This window comes from Ascaphus truei, chromosome 2 (genome assembly GCF_040206685.1).
Source record: "Ascaphus truei isolate aAscTru1 chromosome 2, aAscTru1.hap1, whole genome shotgun sequence".
In the NCBI taxonomy this organism is placed as follows: Eukaryota; Metazoa; Chordata; class Amphibia; order Anura; family Ascaphidae; genus Ascaphus; species Ascaphus truei.
The window spans coordinates 478,376,013-478,400,038 of record NC_134484.1 but is presented as its reverse complement, the minus strand read 5'-3'; the positions used below and the strand labels follow the sequence as shown (position 1 = coordinate 478,400,038).

Below are 24,026 nucleotides of genomic sequence, written 5' to 3'. Positions count from 1 at the left end.
GCTGGGGGCGGGACTAGAGGCGGGGTTGGGGGCGGGACTAGGGGCGGGACTAGGTGGCGAGTAGATTTTTTGGTTCGGCGAGTAGATTTTTGGGTGATTTGTCAAGCACTGTATATATATATATACTGTATAACAACAACCCCTATAATCCCTAACATACAGTACTGTACACATACAGTACTGTATATGCACATCAATGATACTTTAGGCCGTCCCCTGGCGAGATGTGTTTGCAGCAGAGAGAGATCCGCTGCTCTCTCTGCGCAAACATCGGCACATTAAAAATGATTTCAAATACATTTTTATTCATAGTGTAGATGTGCAGGGGGTCTCGGAAGCTGAACCGTGTTGGTTTCAGGTCCGGGGACCCCCTGCTTCCCGAGATACAGCCCCCTTAATGAGGTGCCGGTATCCCTCTGCATTTAAAGGTCCCGATCACGTGACCGCGGCATGTAAACCAAGCAGAGGGATACCGGCACCCCATAAAGGGGCCTGTATCTCGGGAAGCAGGGGGTCCCCGGACCTAAAACCACAGCGGTTCAGCTCCGGAGACCCTCTGCACATCTACAGTATGAATAAAACACATATATAAATAAACACTCGTTCCTTACCTTTGCGGCTATGTGCTATGGTAACGAAGCAGCATGACTGTATTTTTAATAATATTGTACAGTGAGCAGGGGGTTCCCTGAGCCACAAATCAAAGCTCAGGGGACCCCCTGCTCCTGCACAATATTATTAAAAATACAGAAATGCTGCTTCATTACCATAGCTGATAGCCGCTAAGGCAATGAAGGGGTTAACCCACCGTGCCCGCTTTATTGTGGGTAGCGGGGGTGGGTGAAGGGGGTATTTGGCCCTTGGTGTGAGTTTAGGACTTGCGGGGGGGTTGCGGGTGCACTTAACCCCTTCACGACCATAGCAGTTAATACCGCTACGGTCATGAAGGGGTTAACCCCTCCCGCTACCCCCCCGCAAGCCCTAAACAACCATCGTTGGGGCTAATACCCCCTTCATCCACCCCCGCCATCCACAATAATTTTTTTATATATATATTTTTATATATATATTTATATATATATTTATTTATATATATATTTATATTTATTTATATATATATATATATATACATATACACACACAGTATATACACACACAGTATATACACACACATGATGAACCAATATACAAATAAATGTAGAAGGGTTATCAAAATCATACTGTACTACAAATAACACTTCTCCATACAGACACACTACATTACAATGAATTTCCTTTAATAATCCTAACTGATCTTACAATCTAAATCATCAAATGCCAATGAAAAACCTCACATTCCAATCAATACACTGTATTTACATTGTATTTATGATGCATAAAATCTATGCACCATATACATTCTGCAAATGAATGTGAACAATATCATTGCAAGCTAAATACAAATACTGTACCTCCAAACAAGTAAACTATTTTAACCAATCAAGTAAACAAAAATCAATATATAAGTACCAACCAGAAAACAAAATTTAAAACCAAGGCTAACCCTTACAATACCAAGGATTACATCTATCTAATTGTAAAAAACATTATACTGTACACACATTGAAGCATTGCAATAAACAACATACAGTACAGTACATCCCCTGTATCTCCCTGCCTTGAGTGTAATCTGTGTAAAGCCCCCTCCCCCAAAATGTTTCTGTTAAATCTCCCTGCCTTGAGTGTAATCTGTATAAAGCCCCCTCCCCCTAATGTGTCTGTTAAATCTCCCTGCCTGTGTTGCTGTGAGGGCAGTTTATGTAAATGTGGGGAGGGGGGTTGGGGGGGACCCGATGTGCATACTGTGAGGTCTAACCACCCTCACCCACTACCCACATACCGTTACCCCCCCCCCCATCCTGGCCATGGCCCCTCCGCTTCTGCAAAACAGACACAAAAATTAAAACATCCAAAGTAATGTCCATTAACCCTTTAATCACCATAGCGGTTATTAACCGCTACAGTCATTAAGGGGTTAACCGACCCTCACCCACCACTCGGGACGCCTACATACCTCACCCACCACTCGGGTCGCCTACATACCCCTCACCCCGTGAGGCTTAACCCCCCTCACCCACTACCCACAAGGGAGGCCTACCCACATACCGTTGGGGAACCCCACCCCCAGTACCCACAATAAAAACAATACAGTGACCCACAATAAACATCATTATATTTATTAAATACATTACCCACCCTCTGTGCCCCCCCATAAATACAAGATTTATCCTTTTACAAACAAGGTTCATAACGCAGCCCCACGCGAGTCCCCGGTGGGCTGGCGGGGCACCTGACAGACCTACAGGGTACCAGCAGCCCTTTTCAAACAGGTTCTGGAGGCCTGCTGGTGGGTCCCGCCAGCACCATGGCCCCCAGGTGGTCTCCTTGGGTCACCGTGGGCCACAATTGGGTCACCACGGTAGGCCCAAGGATGTCTGGGAGCCCCGGGTCAGACCCATAGGTGTCTGTGGGGCCTCGGGTGGTTCCCATGGGGGTCTGGGGAACTCACGGGTGCTCACTACGGGTCCGCGGTGCCCCCACAGAAGTGGGACCACACATTTTCATCCCCGCACCTACGGGTCGGTGGTGCCCCCACAGAAGTGGGACCACACAGCTTCATCCCCGCAGACTACGGGTCCGCGGTGCCCCCACAGATGTGAGGCCACCACTTCATCCCCGCATGTGTCACCCGTGGAACCACCAGCCTGATACCCATGAGATACCCGAGAAAACCACAGGTGGTCTCCAGAGGTCTCACGCGGAACCACGGAACAAACCCTGAATGTAAAAAAAATAAACCTGGCCTATACATTCAATACATACCCCCCCCCCACACCTACAGTACAATAATGTGCAAAATAACTATTATCCAGATATGGATAATAGATTAATTGCCCATTATTAAAAACATTAACTAGCATATTCAAATAAATAATAAAGTGCTACTGACCTCATCAAGAAGAAGTCTCCGTCGCCAGCAGCATTCTTGTCTTGTCCACAAAATACATAGCCAAAACAAAGCCAATACATTGCAAGTACATTCAGATATCAATTAACCCCTTAAACACCTTATCGGATAATAACCGCAAAGGTAATTAAGGGGTTAAGCCACACTGACCCGATACCCACCCTTCACCCATAAATTTGTACAGTGGCTTCATCATGCAACTATATATACAGGAGAGAGAGAAAGAGAGAGAGAAGGAGAGAAGGAGAGAAGGAGAGAAGGAGAGAAGGAGAGAAGGAGAGAGAGAGAGAGCGTATATACACACACAAATGATGAACCATTATACAAATAAATGTAGAAGGGTTATCAAAACCATACTGTACTACAAATAACACTTCTCCATACAGACACACTACATTACAATGAATTTCCTTTAATAATCGATCTTACAATCTAAATCATCAAATGCCAATGAAAAACCTCACATTCCAATCAATACATTGCATTTACATTGTATAAATGATGCATAAAATCTATGCACCATATACATTCTGCAAATGAATGTGAACAATATCATTGCAAGCCAAATACAAACACAGTACCTCCAAACAAGTCAACTATTTTAAGCAATCAAGTAAACAAAAATCAATTAGCAATCATTATTTACATCCCTAAACAATTGACAGTCCATCCCGAACAATGAAACAATTAACTAATTCACGACTGGAGCAGAACAATTTAGCATGTGGGTAGCGGGGGTGGGTGAAGGGGGTATTAGCCCCAACGATGGTTGTTTAGGGCTGCGGGGGGGGGGGTAGCGGGAGGGGTTAACCCCTTCGTGACCGTAGCGGTATTAACTGCTACGGCCGTGAAGGGGTTAAGTGCACCCGCAACACCCCCCCCCCCGCAAGTCCTAAACTCACACCAAGGGTCAAATACCCCCTTCACCCACCCCCGCTACCCACAATAAAGCGGGCACGGTGGGTTAACCCCTTCATTGCCTTAGCGGCTATCAGCTATGGTAATGAAGCAGCATTTCTGTATTTTTAATAATATTGTGCAGGAGCAGGGGGTCCCCTGAGCTTTGATTTGTGGCTCAGGGATCCCCCTTCTCACTGTACAATATTATTAAAAATACAGTCATGCTGCTTCATTACCATATCACATAGCCGCAAAGGTAAGGAATGAGTGTTTATTTATATATGTGTTTTATTCACACTGTAGATGTGCAGGGGGTCTTCGGAGCTGAACCGCTGTGGTTTTAGGTCCGGGGACCCCCTGCTTCCCGAGATACAGGCCCCTTTAGGGGGTGCCGGTATCCCTCTGCTTTGTTTACATGCCGCGGTCACGTAATCGGGACCTTTAAATGCAGAGGGATACCGGCACCTCATAAAGGGGGCTGCATCTCGGGAAGCAGGGGGTCCCCAGACCTGAAACCAACGCGGTTCAGCTCCGGAGACCCCCTGCACATACACACTATGAATTAAAAAAAAGCTGTGTGTGCTGTGCACGCGCATAGTAAGTGAAACTTCTTTGACTTTTGTCACAGAAATTGACTTATAACGCGCGTGCTCGGCACACATGTGTCAGTCAGTGTATGTGTCAGTCAGAGAGTATGTATGTGTGTCAGTCAGAGAGTATGTATTTGTGTCAGAGAGTATGTATGTGTGTTTGTGTATGTATGTGTGTCAGTCAGTGTATGTGTGTCAGTCAGTGTGTGTATGTGTGTCAGTCAGTGTGTTCATGTGTGTCAGTGTGTTCATGTGTGTCAGTCAGTGTGTGCATGTGTGTCAGTCAGTGTGTCAGTGTGTGCATGTGTGTCAGTGTGTGCATGTGTGTCAGTCAGTGTGTCAGTCAATGTGTGTGTGTCTGTGTGTGTCAGTCAGTGTGTGAGTGTGTGTCAGTCAGTATGTCTCTCTCTGTGTTGTGTGAATGTCTCTCTGTGTCGGTCAGTGTGTGTATGTGTGTCAGTGTGCGTGCGTATCAGTGTGTGTGTGTGTGTGTGTGTGTCAGTCAGTGTGTGTGCCAGTGTGGTGATGTGTGTCAGTCAGTTTGTGCATGTGTGTCAGTCAGTGTGTGCATGTGTGTCAGTCAGTGTGTGCATGTGTGTCAGTCAGTGTGTGCATGTGTGTCAGTGTTTGCATGTGTTTCAGTCAGTGTGTGTGTGTGTGTGTGTGTGTGTGTGTCAGTCAATGTGTGTGTGTGTGTATGTGTGTCAGTCAATGTGTGTGTGTGTGTGTGTGTGTGTGTGTGTGTGTGTGTGTGTGTGTGTGTGTGTGTGTGTGTGTGTGTGTGTGTGTGTGTGTGTGTGTGTCAGTGTATGTCTCTCTCTCTGTGTTGTGTGAATGTCTCTCTGTGTCGGTCAGTGTCTGTATGTGTGTCAGTCCGTGTGTGTATGTGTGTCAGTCAGTGAGTGTATGTGTTAGTCAGTGAGTGTATGTGTGTCAGTCAGTGAGTGTATGTGTGTCAGTCAGTGTGTGTGCATGTGTGTCAGTGTGCGTGCGTATGTGTGTCAGTCAGTGTGTGTGTCAGTCAGTGTGTGTGTGTGTATGTGTGTCAGTTAGTATGTGTGTCAGTCAGTGTGTGTATGTGTCAGTCAGTGTGTGTATGTGTGTAAGTCAGTGTGTGTGTATGTGTGTCAGTCAGTGTGTGTGTGTGTATGTATGTGTGTCAGTTAGTGTGTGTGTGTATGTGTGTCGGTCAGTGTGTGTGTGTGTGTGTGTCAGTCAGTGTGTGTGTGTGTGTGTGTGTGTGTATGTGTGTCAGTCAGTTAGTGTTTGTGTGTATGTGTGTCAGTCAGTGTGTGTGTGTGTGTGTGTGTGTATATGTATGTGTGTGTGTCTGTCAGTGTATGTGTGTCTCTCTTTCTGTGTCCTGCCCCCTCTCTCCTGACTCCCCCCACCCCAGGCAGAGCTGCGGACCCGCGGCGGCTCTGTCTTAGTCTCTCCTCCCCCCTCACACCCCCCCCTCACAGGCAGGCAGAGCTGCGGACCCGCGGCGGTTCTGTCTTGGTCTCTCCTCCCCCCCTCACAGGCAGGCAGAGCTGCAGACCTGTGGCGGTTCTGTCTTGGTCTCTCCTCCCCCCTCACACCCCCCCCCCCCTCACAGGCAGGCAGAGCTGCGGACCCGCGGCGGCTCTGTCTTGGTCTCTCCTCCCCCCCTCACACACCCCCTCACAGGCAGGCAGAGCTGCGGACCCGCAGCGGCTCTGCCCGAGTCTCTCCTCCACCCCACCCCCGGCGAGACGCGGCCGCACCGGGCCCGGCGTATGTGAGGGGCAAATACCTTAATAAAGGCCCCCCACCCTCCGGAAGTGCAGCGTGGGCAGAGGCGATGGAGGCAGTGTCGGCGGGGGAAGAGGGGCAGCGCGTCATCGTCAGCGGGAGCTGGCTTCGAGGGGAGCGCTGCAGCGATCCCCTTCTGATGGTGCTGTGGGGAACGCAGCGCACTCTATCCCCTCCCCCCCCCCGTTCCATGCCTCGGCCGGGGGAGGTCAGCAGGGAGTGGCGGCAATTAAATTTTGAGGGAGCGGCGCCGCCGCCGCATGTCAGCGGGTGGGAGGAGCAATGCTTGTTAGGAGCTGCGGCGGCGAGTAAATGTTGAGCGGGTGGGGGGGACCGTTTGGGGGGGAACAAAGATGGTTAGGAGCTTTGCCAGAACACAGCCTGGCCTCAACTGCCAGCACTGTGACGTCAGCACTTTGACGTCACATCCGTTTCATTTTCTATCCCCACAATCCATTTTTGTCCCATTAGGAATGAGGTGCCACTAAAGAAGTTTCACTTCAAAAATGTATTTTAAATAATTTTTAATGTGCTGATGTTTACGCAGAGAGCAGCGGATCTCTCTCTGCTGCAAACACATCTCGCCAGGGGACGGCCTATAGTATCATTGTGCATATACAGTACTGTATGTGTATGTTAGGGGTTATAGGGGTTGTTGTTATACAGTACTGTATATATACACAGTATAAACTGCATTACAATTCATGAATTTCTCGGCTTCAAAGACAACAGCTCGCAAACGCCCCCATGCGTTTTTACACGGCATTGCTGTATTGCAGCCAGCGGGAATAAAATGCTTAAATCACAGCCGCGAAAATAACGCAATACACCCCGGGAGAAAACGACACAAAACCGCACATCACCGGGATAATCTGAAATTCGCGGAGCTAGCCGAGTTAGAATAAAGTTGGGCGCCACTGTATATATATATATTAGAGAGAGAGAAGAGAGAGGAGAGAGTGCACGCCCCATAGTGTAAAACTGTAAATTTATTGAGGAGAAGGGGAGGAGGGGGGGTAAAAAATGCACTCACAAAGGTACAGAATAAAAAAGCCGTATGTGATAATAATCACCACCATCCAGTAGCTGCGTTTAGTCCTTGGGGAACCCCCGATCACGAACGCGATAAGCCACAGTCCTAACAGATGTCCAGGGCAGGTGGATAGTGCTGCAACACGTTCCAAAGATAGTAAAGGGTAGCTCCTTGCTATCAAGCATCTATGATGTCGGCGCTTGGATCGGTTCAACCCGGTGCTCAGTGATGACGTAATGCCTATGCGTCCTGCGTGATGACGCTCCCTGACGCGTTTCGTCACTCACGGGCGACTTTCTCAAAGGGTAGTCAATCTAGTCAGGTAATTTGCCATTCCATACTTTATTTACATAATTAGTATAGTTCATTTCAATTTAGAATTATTCAAGTTCACTTACACTGTAATATATATTTATAGACCCACCTACACCTACCCTGAGCAGGCGCTGCTTCTTTCCTTGTTTGTGTATGTATGTATGTATGTATATATATACAGTGTTCGACAAACCTATACATTTGCTCGCCCCAGGCGAGTGGATTTAACCCCCGGGCGAGTAAATATTGGCCCAAGCAGCACACGTTTGGTACTAGGTGGCGAGTAGATTTTTTTGTGTGGCGAGTAGATTTTTTGGTGATTTGTCAACCACTGTATATATATATATATATATATATATATATACACACACATACAGACATACATATACATACATACATACATATACATATACCTCTCCAGTCAAGTCTTTAAAAATAATATCAGTAGACATTAAAGGTTTTAACAGCCCAAACAAAAGAAGGTTCTCTCTCAGCCTTTAAAACAATGACGGGGATACGTAAAACTCAGCATCTCCAAAGTATTGCGATAAACAATTTCAGCAATTTTACCACTCCTCAGCCTCGGTCAGAAAGAGAGGGGTGGCGATTTTTTTCAACCGCAGCACACCATTTGTTCCCAATGTAATCAAAAAGGATAATGAGGGCAGATTTATAATACTAGTAGGATCATTGTTTTGTCAAAACTATCACACTAGGAAATATATATATATGTACAAAATGAAAGAAGCGCTCAGTTTCTAAATGGGTTTTTTAAAACACTCAACATTGTGGCCAAGGGTAGCATAATAATTGGAGGCGACTTTAAACTGGCCACAAAACCTCATCTCCTGAGACTCAACCCGATAAGAGATTTTTTGTTAGCATTCCTTAGGTTGGTTGAGGGCTTTGAATCTGGTAAATGCCTGGCGAGAAGATAACCGAAGTGTGAAGGACTACACCTTCTACTCTGCCCCCTATCTATTCTACTCAAGGTTTGACTACATCTTCGTCCCAGCCACCCTACTAAGTATTGTTTCCAAATCCAACATACATAATATCTCCTGGTCAAACAATGCCCCAATCAAAATTACCTAGACTTGCCCAAAAGAGGAGCTAATTGGAGACTTACCAAGGGCTTGGTTAAAATCCCAGAAATGTATCTAAAGTAGCCTTAGAACTAGGACATTATTTCCGCACCAATGTAGGATCAGTAGACTTACAAACTTCTCTGTGGGGCGACCACAAGACAACAATCCGAGGGTATCTAATAAGCTTAGAAAGACTATGAAAAAAAAAATCCCTCCAGAATAAGAGACTCGCTCTCATCTCTTCATAAAATAAATAATTCGGTTTCTGTTCTCCAAAGTTTAAACTGGGTGGAACGTAACATTTGCCTGGTATCTCAAGCAGAACAATCCCTGAAATTAACTAAAAGATCATTTTTTGTGAAATTCAACAAGCCGGACTCGATGTTGGCAGCCAAACTTAGAAATAAAAAAATTCTAGCTATAATATCCACTCTATTAGAGAAAGGTCTGGAACTCTGACTTCCAATCCCACACCAATAGCAAAAAAATTCTAGGACTACTATGCCAACCTATATGCAGGGAAGACGGTCTGTACATCTGCTCAAGTGGAGGAAAACATTGCGTCCTTTTTGAAAATGGCATACCTCTCGGGTATCACACCGCAAGACCACATACAGCTGCGGCCGCCTTTATCCTAATGCGGTCGGATCCGCGGCGGTCTGCTCACCGTTGCCAGATGCGGTATATTTTCTTTTTTTCCGTAGCGCTCGGATTTTTAGCGCTGTCTGCTATTCTGCAATACCGTCTAAAAACACAAGTGGGCGTTCGCGAGCTGTTGTCTTAAAAGTCTAATGCATGTCTAATGCATTATGTCTGAATGTGCGTGCGCAGTATTTGGAAAATGGAGGATTTACAGTACAGTATACAGTATTACAAATATATAGCGTTGCGTCTTCGAATATAAAATGATCACATTTCTATACAGTATTTTGTAATCGGTACTTTTACTTGTTTTCATACTCTTTATAGTATGCGTGTACCGTACAGTACTGTATGTCTCATTTGAACATTGTTGAAACGCATAGGCGTGTTACAGTAAAACATTTCGGCGCATACAGCGCTCTCCCTCTCGCCCCCGCACACACGGCTAAAGTACTATTTCAACTTCTTATCTACAGTTCAGTACAGCGATTCACCAGCCCAAATCATAGAGACATTTATCAATATACATAGACATAGATAATAGTCTTATACGAAAAGTCTTATCCGTTAGCTGGGCTGCTGTAGGGGAAGCTTCTCTGCTCTCTTGGATCCGCACCCTTATGTGCTAAGGCAATGTCCGGCTCCAGGTTTAGAATCTTATCCCCTTTGTCTTGTTGTCAGCTTGCCCCTCAAGACATCTGTCCTTCCTGGGTTCAGCCCAGTTGTGGACTAAGGAATCTCTCTTCCTGTCTCAGAGGCAGGCTTTTTCTAACTCCTGTAATCAGCCAGGTGGTGTTAGTTAATTGCCTACCAGCAGTTAACCACCACACTGCTGGATTGGAGGCACATTTGTGAACAGGGATAAGTCCCCTGTTACACTAATCCATTATGATGACCCCCCCAACCCTTTGAGGCTTTGTTTACGGTAACGCATGCGCACTTGTGATAAACCCTTCTCGAATTGAATGTTAATCTGATTATGAATAAAAATGTAATGTAAGGCCTCGGCGAACACCTCTCCCAAAGAGGGTTCCCCCGTGACACAACTTAACCGGCGCGCTCCGGCTCCACGGGTTCACCGCCGCGAGCAGGACCCTCACTCCTCCCCGCGGCTGCCACGGGACACGCGCATGCGCGCGTACTCACAGACCTTTCTGCCCTTCTGCAGGAGGCGCTCCCGCCCCAAGCTCAGGCCGCGCGCACTTCTCCCGCGCGTGCACCGCCCACAAGCCACGCGTCAAGCAAATCAGCTGTGGCACTTTCCCTCACCTATCCTTGCCTCCCATGGGGCCGCTCCTCCGTCCCTCCCCCTCTTCCCATTGGGCTCTGTTCTCATTTATACCCTGCTCAGCCATTCCTTCTTTGGCTGAGCATAGCTTTGTGTGACCTGCGTTACCCACGGTCGTGCCTGCCTTAGTGCCTTGTCTCTGCGTCTTCTAGTGATCTCCCGTGTACTGAACCGGCTTGACTGCGGACCCGCTCTGGACTTCGACCTCTGGCTTGCCCTCTGACCTCCCGAACTCTCCTATCCTCCACCTCGGCTTACGGATTCCAACCTACCTCCCGGCTCCAAACCCTAGGCTCTCGGCACCGACGATTCTACTGGAACTGCCCAAGTATCCGGCGAGTATCTGAACTTATACCTTATCTCCCGTGCAGTTCCAGACGCCTACTATCCACCTTCCAGGCGTGCCCCCGCAGCTGTGGGTGCAAGTATTACCCTTTTCACCTCAGTTCCGGGTTCCTTCCTTGTCCGTGGTGAGTGCAGCGTGACATGTAACCAATGAATAAAATGTAAGCCTTCTTGATCATGAATAATGCCCATTTATAATAATAAAAACAGTAATACAAATGTTTAGTCTTTATCTTGTTCGTGATGGTCACATGATCAAAGATACTGGAAAATTCAGGGGCAACACACCAATACCCTCCTCCTGTAACTCCGGGTGCAGGAGCAATACGAAAAAAACGTGGATCGATACATAACTTTTTCCTTATCGCACGCTTTCACCCCAGAGCATCTGGTGAAAATTTGTAAAAGTCATAATTTTCAATAAAATATTGATACATTTGACCAACTGTGGCCATCTTATCATCTGCTGAACTAATTGCTGACCATATTAAATAAGCGTACATTATGTTGGCCTTTTTTAACACAGACTGCAGTGGTGTACTCATCTCTGGATCTCTCTGGACAATGGAATAGAACACCAGACACTTTGAATTTAGTTTTTAATATGAAACGCCTAAATAGATACAATGTTGTACAACTTCTTCAGTACCACTGTGGTATTTTTTAAACACCTGCAAGTCGACACATTAAAGAAGCGCATGCGCATTACAATTCATGAATATCTGCAACCTGGCGGATACGTGAAGAATTACAACCAATTAAATCCAAAACATTCTCATTAAACAGATCAAGCGCGGATGACGCCGGCATGATTGCGACATGAATACGGCACGAACACGGCGAAGCGCGTGGCATTCAGAAAAAGTCACCGGAAAATATCGATGAAGTGTTAGAATAAAAGGGGCCACGGCTGCAGCATTAAATCAAAAGATTTCCATAGAGGAAGTGTTACAGGTTATAAAGAATCTCAAAGCCTCCAAGACTCCCAAACCTGATATTTTCACCAACTTTTACTATAAAAAATTTGCGGCTATCCTGGCCCTCACTTGCAGCACATGTGCAACGATGTGCTGGAGGATGGCTCCTTCCCAAATATGCTGGAAGCTTCTATTTCTTTAATCCATAAAGAAGGTAAGGACCCCCTTTGCTGTACTAGTTACAGACCAATATCCCTAATAAATGTAGATATAAAGATTCTCTAAGATACTGGCTAATATACTAAACACGATTCTCCCCTCCCTGATTAGTCTAGACCAGGTGGGTTTTATCCAGGGAAGATAGGCTGTGGACAACACTGGAACAGTGATTAACCTGGTGGATATAGCAAAGAAAAATAACAGCCCCTCACAGCTGTTGGGACTTGACACTGAGAAGGCCTTTGATAGGGAGGACTGGCCCTATATGATATCTACCGTGAGGGCCTTTGGGTTCGGAGGGGGCTTTCTGAAAGTGGTTCTGTCTCTTTACAACGGCCCAACGGCCAAAATAATTTGCTAAGGTATCCCATCAGACAGGCTTGATATTAAAATGGCACTAGACAAGGATGCCCACTCTCTCCGTTGATTTTCGCCCTCTGTATAGAGCCTCTGGCAACAAATATTAGGAACAACCCAGATGTATCTGGCATTCAGGTTGGAGATCAGTCCCACAAACTTGCCATATTTGCAGATGATATCCTTGAAGTCACTGACCTCACTTCCAAACCTATTCAGTATATTAATCCGTTTTCCATAGTAGATCAGGTTTCAAATTCAACAACTCCAAATCAGAAGCCTTAAATATATACTTTAAACAAGATGTGGTGGACCTATTTTCCATAAATTTTGACTTAAAAGTGAACTTCAAGTAAAAACCACAATCAATCAAATATCTAGGGGTGTCACAAATGATTACCAAACCCTATATGCAGCAAACTACCCCAAAAGTCATTAAAAGGGGATCTCAACAGGTGGAATGTATATGGGATATTGTGGATAGGTAGAATCCATTCAATAAAAATGAATTTGCTCCTGAGGTTGCCATCTCTTTTCCAAACCTTCCCAATTCCCCTAAAATTGAAGGAATTAAATTATCTCCAATCCCACATTATCAAATGTATATTACATATATATTGTTTTGTGTATGTTTTATTGTGTAAAAAACATACACAAAACAATAAAAAAATGTATATTGAATAAAAATATATGATAACAAAGTGAGCTAATCAGAAAAAAAAATATCTATTAATCACCTAGGGCAGACTGCATTTGTGCTATGTGTATTGGTTAATTACCTCAGTGTGTTCCTATAAATGTGTTAATAAAGTTGGATATGTATACGTTGATAAAGCGCTCTGTGAAGTGTGAAACGTTGGTGGGGCTTCTTGGGCCTTTTTTGTCTCCATGACAATTAAACAATAATTTTTTATGGGATACACACTCTCCTTTTTATTCACTTTGGGATACTTGCTGTAGCGCTCTGCTACTTCCCCTCTATTTGTTACTATTACCCACTGGACGGAGGCTCATTCAAGGACCCCCCATCTCTGGATTACATGGACGTTGCAGCTTTAAAAGTGAGTTACGTGCTTGCTACATGTTTTCCACATTATGGATTTTAGGACATTTTGGTACTACCTAGGGTACTCTATATGCTTATAGTTCCTGGTGTTTTTGTGTACACATACCTTACCGTAGTGGTGAGTTCACCATCTAGGAACACACACCCAGTACACACACCCAGGGAACACACACCCAGTATCATACCTGTCTCACCCTCTCCCTCTGTCTCCCTCTCTCTCCCCCCCTGGTCTCCCTCTCTCTCTCCCCCTGGTCTCCCTCTCTCCCGTCTCCCTCTCTCCCCCCCTGTCTCCCTCTCTCTGTCTCCCTCTCCCTGTCCCCCTGTCTCTCTCTCCCTGTCCCCCTGTCTCTCTCTCCGTCCCCCCGTCTCTCTCCCCCTCTCTCTCTCCCCCTGTCTCTCACTCTCTCTCTCCCCGTCTCCCTCTCCCCCTGTCTCCCCCTCTCCCTGTCTCTCTCCCCCTGTCTCTCCCCCCCGGTCTCTCCCTCCCTCCCTGTCTCTCCCTCTCCCTCCCTCCCTGTCTCTCTCCCTCTCCCTCCCTGTCTCCCTCTCCCTCCCTCCCTGTCTCTCCCTCCCTCCCTCTCCCTGTCTCTCCGTCTCTCTCTCCCCCCGTCTCCCTATCTCTCCCCCCGTCTCCCTCTCTCTCCCTATAAAGGAATATTCCTTTCTGTTATTGGTCTCTAGCATTACACATTTGTATCCCCCATTATGATAAAGGCTGCTGAGTCCAGCCAAAACGTTGGCTCTCTTTGCTTTAATAAAATTGGCTGCAAGTCCGTTGTGTCCTCCTCCTATACCTTCATATTCTAGGAGTATAAGAGACACACAGGGAAGCCCCTATGGAGAAGTAAGCACTGCCCATTGTAACTGGATATTACTTATGTAACGGGTTTATCCCCCCCCCCCCCAATCTCACATTGGCCCGGGTGATCTAAACAGTCCCCATTACGTGTTCGTGTCTGATGGTGCACCTGTAGGCAACAGGACTCCTGAGTCTCCCGCTTGATGTTGTTAGGGGATGTCATCAGGACAGGTAGCTGAGGTAGTGGGTGCGAGTCCAACTTACATCATGTGCAGCGCCTCCACCTCATCAGGATCTATGCTTCCGCAGGGAGATGGTCCTGGTGAGGAACTCCTTCTCGGTGGTGCCATCCACTTGCAAGGAATTTCACACTCACACAGTGGGGGTATCTTTAAACAGGGCATCTTTATTGTTGACGGTGATGTGGCAGACTGCCACATGCAGCTGCCGGCTCTAGCCGCACATCCCTCCGTGCTGTCCCTTTGCAAGGTATGCCCTCCTGATTTGAAGTGGGGTTCCCCCTTCTCCTAGGGAGACCCTTCTCTGCGCCAGGTCCCTGGACACAGAGTGGCTTGACAGGCTAATTGGTCAACCTGGACCGCTAGTTACATCACTAGGGTCACAAAGAGTTCTCACAATCCCTTATGCAGAATAATCCACTTTCCAACAGCTTTCTACAGCTGCTGTAACCCAAACAAAACTAACTGTGTTGTGCCTTATATACTTCAGGAGGCAGACGCATCCCTGATGTCACTATCCAGGGACCCAGAGCATACAGCCACTCCCCTCCATACACAGGGCACCTCACCATTGGATGAGGGAAAACCTCCAGAACTACTGCTGGCATACCTGTTCTTACCAGGACTTACTGCCAACAGAGAGGAAAGCAATATGCCATTATTATGCATGGCTATATACTCCCCCTGGTGAATCCCCACCGTCCCGGCTGGGTCCTAAATTTTGTGTACCTTGCTCCAGGAAACACTGAAAAAGAACACACAACTTAGTTTTAACATCATCACTTTTCATAATAATGACAACACCCGCTCACCGACCAGCAATAAGCAGCAAAGAGTAAAGGCAGACCACTCGTTGCGGACCTAATAATAGTGTCGAGGGTCTGGCTTTCTCACCTCCCGCCCCGCTGCATCATGAACGGTTATACTGTACTCTCGTGATAACCCCCGCTCATTACAGTATACCACCTTATGCATATACACACTGCGTCCTATCTTCCAGACCCGCATGAGTTGGGAAACCCTCTGCTCCGCCTGGACACTCTTAATAGCTCCTCCCTTGTTAACAATATAGTACTCGATATCATTTTTGAGCCACCTCTCTTGGTTCTCCTCGATCTCTCTCATTAGAGGTTCAGGTACATACGGGTATTCGAGCCCATGTGATCTTTTATACTGGGCTGCGATAGCCCGTTCAGCTCGGCAAGTCCTGGTCAATCTACTTTGCCCAGCCGCTCCTGGCAACACCCATGACAGGGGCTCATCTGAATCTACCGGGTCATCCAACCCTTCTAATCCCTTTGGGGTAATAAGGCCTCCTTGGATGCAATCCCATCTTACCCTTAGGGCCCTAAGATATGCCTCATCATCAAAATCTCCGGGCGCCCACCAGTGGTCAACCCCCCCCCCCCCTTTTCTAGCAGAAAATGGGTGCGGTCGAGCCAGGCGACATACCCCTCGTATAACGGTGCCCACCACCTAGTCTCCCTTACTTCCTCGGAGTTAGGCTCTAGTGGCTCTTCTTCATCATCAGGCCCGCCCGAGGATACCCCTGAAGTACCCTCAGATCTCGCAACCATTTCCTTGCGCTGCGACCAGTGTCCGCCCTCACGACTCAGCACGGTAACAATGGAACCTCTGGATAAAACTCTCCCTCCACCCTCCGATCCATCATCAGATGTTCCCCAGTCCAGGCTTCCAGTCCGTTCGGTGATAGGACCCCGGGAATCTCCTGACATACCCAGACTAGACGTCGGCCCAAAGGAACAGGTGACAGGGACAGGGATTTGAACTAGGGCCTTGGGGCTAACCCTGGGGATGGACGGGGTTCGGGGACGTGAATGGACGATAGGTGCCGGCAGGGTCACGGCCTGCTCCTCAACATCAGACTCACGTGCACCACAATGTCCGCTCGATTCTTCGGCAGTGGATCCTCTCGTTCTCCGATTCGAGGGCCCACCCCGTCGACTGTCCGTAGGGGATCGACTCCCACTGTTCGACTGTAGAGGCGCCACTGCCTCCCACTCGACACCGCTCAGGTCGTCCGGAACTGTCTCGGGGTCCGCACGTGCTGCGACGCCATCTTGGGTTGGGTCCCCAATCGAGACCTCTTCCTCCACGAGGATATCCGGCAACACCCTTCTGCTGCGCGGTCCAGCTTGACCTTGGTTCCGCTCGTCGCTCGCCTCCAACTCCGGCATCTGCAGTGAGCACGGAGTTAACCTGCTGCTCCGCAGGGTCGGAGTAGATCGACCTCCTTCCGACCCGCTAGTTACCACGGCAGTGGGACTCCGGCGATCGGGTTGTCGCGGCACTGGAGACACATGGCTTCGTGTCTCCACACCACGGGGAATGGCATCTCGCCACGGAATACCAGTAGCATGGTACTCCTCCAGCAAGTCCTGTGCCTCTGCCAGCCTGGCACACTCCTCGTCTGAGGACTCTATTTTGCAGTTCGGTCGGGGTATTCCGGTAGGGGACCGTCTATGGGCTCCTTTCCGGTCACCTTTGCGATGACTGGGCTTCTCCGGCTTGCGAACCCGGTCGGGTTCCGGCTCCACGGGATCTGCACTTTCCCTCCATAGGGCACCTGGAAGCTCCGTTGCCGACGTCGGGGTAGGATGTCTCATCCCTACAGTTTGTATCGGCACAAAAGTTGTCATGGGCCACATGTACTGCAGGCTACAGTGAGGGCATCGAGCCTCACTGCCCACGGCTCCACCAGGCAGTCTGCACTGCAGGCAGAGACAGACAACGGTCTCCACACCTTCCACTCGGATGATCAGGACGCCTCCTGGAGCCGAGTAGGGGTGGGTTGATATTAAGGGATTCTGTTCCACTTTCTCCGCTTGCTCAGCCATGGTCACCAACGGGAGCACTCTGCCTAGTGGTCTGTAGTGATCGATGGCTCTTCGCAACTGAAGTGCAGGGGATGGTTGAGCTGTCCTTCCCCCCACTTCCTCCATCAGCATCCGGTGGAACTTTAGACCACTCCCCCTGGTTGAAACTAGGGGGATGTCTCTCTGCTTTGTAGGCTGACCCAGCACTGGGGCTGAGTGAGTCATCGTCCATGAGGGCGCGGCTCCAGCTTTCGCGCCAAACTCCTCAACTGGGTGGAGTTTCCTCGTTGCCGCCAATCCTGGCCAACAATTTGCAAACTGCAGAGTTTCAAGACTTTCTGCAGCTGGCCCACGCGGTGTCACGGGAACGCGGGAACCGCCATTTTGGTAAGCACTGTCCTTGCTTGTATTTGAGGTAGCGTCTGGCTGCTTGCTAATTGGTGTGTAACAAAGTCCATTTCGTTCCTCCCATCGCACAAGGCTGTCGTCCTCACTATTCTCAGGGGTATCATCCCGAGAACAAAAGCATGACAAACACGGCGCAGTCACGGCTTTCACGCCATTCCATAACAAACACACAAGAGTCTCTCCTGTAGCTTGTTCTCCTTCCTCCTCCCGACATCCTGGACCTTCTGCTCCTTGCAGATCCTCCATTCCGACGGTCACTTCTTGTTCACGGTATACTGGATTACTGTACATGGAGCTCCGCTCTGCTGGGCAGCTACCACATCCGTACAATAAACATGCCTGGTGCACCACCTCGTGTACCTAACATACGTTCAACTCGTGTTGCACTACCTCAGGCTAGGCTCACTCTCTCAGTGTCTACTGTATCTCCTTCCTCCCAGTCTGCGCTCCCTTTGGTCAGTGATCTGGAATGGCTAGAGTACTCTGGGGCTCCCATGCAGTACTTGGGCGTCTACCTCTCTTGGTCAGCCTAGTGCAGACCCTCTCCAGGATTCCTGACCTAGTTACCAGTCTATCCCTTCAGGCGTCCTACCCCTAGCGCTCCCTCAAGGTGACTCGGACAGCTATAGCCCCTCTCCAGACCCACTTACTCCTCTCAGGTTCCCAGGGTCTCCCTGCGGTTCCTTCACAACACAGCACAAAGTGGCAGTATACACTTTCCCTGTTTCCTAGCGAGTCTAGCAAAAGCCTGTCCTGTTGATATGTGTACCATCTCAGCAGCGCCTCCAAATGTAATGGGTTTATCCCCCCCCCCAATCTCACATTGGCCCGGGTGATCTAAACAGTCCCCATTACGTGTTCGTGTCTGATGGTGCACCTGTAGGCAACAGGACTCCTGAGTCTCCTGCTTGATGTTGGTAGGGGATAATCAACAGACAGGGGGCTGAGGTAGTGGGTGCGAGTCCAACTTACATCATGTGCAGCGCCTCCACCTCATCAGGATCTATGCTTCCGCAGGGAGATGGTCCTGGTGAGGAACTCCTTCTCGGTGGTGCCATCCACTTGCAAGGAATTTCACACTCACACAGTGGGGGTATCTTTAAACAGGGCATCTTTATTGTTGACGGTGATGTGGCAGACTGCCACATGCAGCTGCCGGCTCTAGCCGCACATCCCTCCGTGCTGTCCCTTTGCAAGGTATGCCCTCCTGATTTGAAGTGGGGTTCCCTCTTCTCCTAGGGAGACCCTTCTCTGCGCCAGGTCCCTGGACACAGAGTGGCTTGACAGGCTAATTGGTCAACCTGGACCGCTATTTACATCACTAGGGTCACAAAGTGTTCTCACAATCCCTTATGCAGGATAATCCACTTTCCAACAGCTTTCTACAGCTGCTGTAACCCAAACAAAACTAACTGTGTTGTGCCTTATATACTTCAGGAGGCAGACGCATCCCTGATGTCACTATCCAGGGACCCAGAGCATACAGCCACTCCCCTCCATACACAGGGCACCTCACCATTGGATGAGGGAAAACCTCCATAACTACTGCTGGCATACCTGTTCTTACCAGGACTTACTGCCAACAGAGAGGAAAGCAATATGCCATTATTATGCATGGCTATACTTATATAAAGGAGGGCCTGGGGAAACACTGACTTTTTACTCACTGATTATTTATTTTCGTGTGTGTGTGTGTACTTCCTATGGAGGGTGGGGGGAGCCCCTGTGATCTCTCAGTCCTTCCCTGTGGGAGTGACCTGGATTCCCCCCTCAGGATGTGGGACAGTCTGTGCTCAGGGTCAGTGTTTCCTGCCGGAATCAGATCTCACACACCAGGACATCGGCTGCAGCAGAGGGACCATAGAGAGGGAAGAGGAGGGGCCAGAGCGCCTCTAACCAGCTTCTCCTGAGCTCATATGTTACAGTGACCCCTGGTGGGCTCCCAAGCAAGGTGCGGTGAGCGCCCCCTGGTGAGAGCTGCACGTGGTGCTGGCTGTGGGCTGGTGAGAAACATAGTGACAATCTCACCCCCATCCCCACCGTCTTTAGTGCGGTCTGGTGACATACTCTGTGCTATGTGTGTAGTGCGGTCTGGTGATATACTCTGTGTTGTGTGTCCCCCCCCCCCCCCCTCAGTGCCTGAGATGTGCACTTTATCACCCTCACTGTGTGTACTTCCTATGGAGGGTGGGGGGAGCCCCTGTGATCTCTCAGTCCTTCCCTGAAACGTTACCTTTATTAGCTCTGATGCTGTGAATACTTTATTGATGTTTTTTCAAACTCAAAACAAGTCTCCTGTGTGCTCCTTCTTTTTCCTCTATTTTGTGACTAGGCATGTAAGGGGTTAATTTGTCTCATAGTAAAAAATGTCTATTGTTGCTGTAATTATGCTTACATAGTCTGAAACTTCCAGTATATAGTTTATTGTGCGTTTCAGACTGCTTACTTCCTCTTTCTGCTTCAGCTCGGATGATACTTCCTCTTTTACTGTCCAAGTCTCGGGCTGGCACTCAAAGAGGTTAATTTTTAGGGAGTGAGATGAGGGCATTTAAGCTTTGTCTGGGGGGGAGGGGGGGTCAGAACTTCATCCGTGAACAAGGTTAATGGTCAAGCCGTGCGTCTGAGAATAAGCGATCGCAGATATTTGGGACATCAGAACATAAAGTCAGACCAGGACTGTCCCCGGGCAAACGGGTCAGCCTCACACAGAGAAGCTATAGCCCATAACTCACACATGATGCTGGCCCCTGTGGTAATGAAGGAGTTAAACTCCAACCAATACTCCCTCAATCTAATTACTTTCTAACTCTATTTAATAACTTTCCCAATCTTATCCTCACTGATTCCTAATGTTAATTCCCAATGTAAAATAACCCCCATTATCTCCCAGTCCCTGTGATACAGGAGGAGTAACCCCCCCAGTGCCAGAGGCTCCCCCTCACTATCAGAGGCTCAGCCTCTCAGGCCCCTGTGTGTAAGGAAGCTCAGAGCAGCACTGGGATAATGTGCACAGGTCACGGAAGGGAGGGGAAGGGAGGAGGAGGAAAGCACTTACCCAATAACACAGGCTGAAGATCTCTGTGCAGCAGGGGGTGGGCAATGTGAGGGGGACACAGGAAAAGGGACTTAGAGGCTGCAGAGCCTATTCCTCAGTGTGTCCCCCCTCAGTGCCTGAGATGTGCACTTTATCCCCTCCTCACTGTGTGTACTTCCTATGGAGGGTGGGGGGAGCCCCTGTGATCTCTCAGTCCTTCCCTGTGGGAGTGACCTGGATCCCCTCAGGATGTGGGACAGTCTGTGCTCAGGATCAGGTTGCATGCTGGGAGTGGGACAGCCCTTCCTATCACACTCTGTGCTGTATATGTGAGCAGGGACATGTGTGGGCTATGAATAGCCAAAACAGTATTTATATCGAACCCCTATACCCCCAGTTATATATACACACACCCTGTGCCTCTCTGTGCGAGGCCCATATACATAGTCACAATACTGGTAATAACCCCTATACCCCCAGCTATATACACACACACTGTGTCCCTCTGTGCGAGGCCCATATACATATAGTCACAATACTGGTAATGCGCTGCACAGCTGTGTGCCAATGTGTCTCATAGTTCCCCCTCCTCCCCCGTGTTATAAGGGGCCCGTGTGTACAGGAGGGGCCCGCACACACGCTGCAGCCCTTATACTCAGCGTTATACTGCAGCAGCCTGTCTCTGTGGCACACACGCTGCAGCCCTTATACTCAGCGTTATACTGCAGCAGCCTGTCTCTGTGGCACACACGCTGCAGCTCTTATACTCAGCGTTATACTGCAGCAGCCTGTCTCTGTAGCACACACGCTGCAGCCCTTATACTCAGCGTTATACTGCAGCAGCCTGTCTCTGTGGCACACGCGCTGCAGCTCTTATACTCAGCGTTATACTGCAGCAGCCTGTCTCTGTGGCACACACGCTGCAGCTCTTATACTCAGCGTTATACTGCAGCAGCCTGTCTCTGTAGCACACACGCTGCAGCCCTTATACTCAGCGTTATACTGCAGCAGCCTGTCTCTGTGGCACACACGCTGCAGCCCTTATACTCAGCGTTATACTGCAGCAGCCTGTCTCTGTGGCACACACGCTGCAGCCCGTATACTCAGCGTTATACTGCAGCAGCCTGTCTCTGTGGCACACACGCTGCAGCCCTTATACTCAGCGTTATACTGCAGCAGCCTGTCTCTGTGGCACACGCGCTGCAGCCCTTATACTCAGCGTTATACTGCAGCAGCCTGTCTCTGTGGCACACGCGCTACAGCCCTTATACTCAGCGTTATACTGCAGCAGCCTGTCTCTGTGGCACACACGCTGCAGCTCTTATACTCAGCGTTATACTGCAGCAGCCTCTCTCTGTGGCACACACGCTGCAGCTCTTATACTCAGCGTTATACTGCAGCAGCCTGTCTCTGTGGCACACACGCTGCAGCCCTTATACTCAGCGTTATACTGCAGCAGCCTGTCTCTGTGGCACACACGCTGCAGCCCTTATACTCAGCGTTATACTGCAGCAGCCTGTCTCTGTGGCACACACGCTGCAGCCCTTATACTCAGCGTTATACTGCAGCAGCCTGTCTCTGTGGCACACACGCTGCAGCCCTTATACTCAGCGTTATACTGCAGCAGCCTGTCTCTGTGGCACACACGCTGCAGCCCTTATACTCAGCGTTATACTGCAGCAGCCTGTCTCTGTGGCACACACGCTGCAGCTCTTATACTCAGCGTTATACTGCAGCAGCCTGTCTCTGTGGCACACACGCTGCAGCCCTTATACTCAGCGTTATACTGCAGCAGCCTGTCTCTGGCACACACGCTGCAGCCCTTATACTCAGCGTTATACTGCAGCAGCCTGTCTCTGTGGCACACACGCTGCAGCTCATACTCAGCGTTATACTGTACTGCAGCAGCCTGTCTCTGTGGGGCACACGCTGCAGCCCTTATACTCAGCGTTATACTGCAGCAGCCTGTCTCTGTGGCGCACACGCTGCAGCTCTTATACTCGGCGTTATACTGCAGCAGCCTGTCTCTGTGGCACACACGCTGCAGCCCTTATACTCAGCGTTATACTGCAGCAGCCTGTCTCTGTGGCGCACACGCTGCAGCTCTTATACTCAGCGTTATACTGCAGCAGCCTGTCTCTGTGGCACACACGCTGCAGCCCTTATACTCAGCGTTATACTGCAGCAGCCTGTCTCTGTGGCACACACTCTGCAGCCCTTATACTCAGCGTTATACTGCAGCAGCCTGTCTCTGTGGCACACACGCTGCAGCTCTTATACTCAGCGTTATACTGCAGCAGCCTGTCTCTGTGGCACACACGCTGCAGCTCTTAGGCTAAGGCCCCGCTCCCAGAGTCAGCGCACCCGCGCTGCTGACAGGCGGTGCGCTGAGATACACAGACCGCGATCTGCGGTCTGTAGGGAGCCGGAGCCGGAGCGGGAGGTGGGAGGTTTGACCGGGAGGTGGGCGGGAGGTGGGAGGTTTGACAGGGAGGGGGGGCGTGGCTTGAGCGGAGGGACCCGCTACTCTCCCCCCCCCTCCCTCCACGGACTGCAGGAGGGAGCTGCTACTCTCCCCCCACCCTCCACGGACTGCAGGAGGGAGCTGCTACTGTCCCCCCACTCCCTCCACGGGCTGCAGGAGGGACCCGCTACTCTTCCCCCCCCCCCTCCCTCCACGGACTCGGGCTCTCTACATACACACATACACAGGCAGGCACTCACGCACTCATACACACACACGCGCGCACACACATGCAGGCACTCACGCACACACACACAGGCACGCACTCATACACACACACACACACAGACAGGCACGCACGCATACACACACACACACACAGACAGCGGCAGGCACGCACGCACGCACTCAGGCACACACACAGACAGGCACTCAGGCACACACATACACACACAGGCACTCAGGCACACACATATACAGACAGGCACTCACCTGCTTTCACTCCACACTCCTCCCCGCTCCCCGAAGCCTCTCCTCCTCCCGCAGCCTCCCCTCCCCATTGGCTCACAGCCACACCACGTGACGCGTCGAAGCTAGAAAACACCATTCTGTGGTGTCTCCTAGCGGCTGACGCGCCACAGCGTGTGATCAGCTGTGCAGCCAGTGGGGACCGGCTCGCGAGGATTCCCCTGCTGGTGGGGAACT

The 24,026-nt window shown here is 49.5% G+C and overlaps 1 protein-coding gene across 5 annotated transcripts in view; it reads right to left on the bottom strand.

The window, feature by feature from the left end:
- Nucleotides 1-24,026, bottom strand: part of LOC142488386 (uncharacterized) — a 508,298-nt gene that overhangs the window by 44,457 nt on the left and 439,815 nt on the right. Inside the window, exon 1 of one of the 5 annotated variants that reach the window (XM_075588857.1) lies at nt 20,879-21,334. The exons of 2 other annotated variants lie outside the window; for them this stretch is intronic. The gene's annotated coding sequence lies outside the window, so the exon portion shown is untranslated. Of the gene's footprint in view, nt 1-7,343; nt 7,770-14,603; nt 15,910-20,878; nt 21,335-24,026 lie in introns of those variants that run through there. 2 more of the 5 variants (XM_075588860.1, XM_075588859.1) reach the window with 2 other exon arrangements.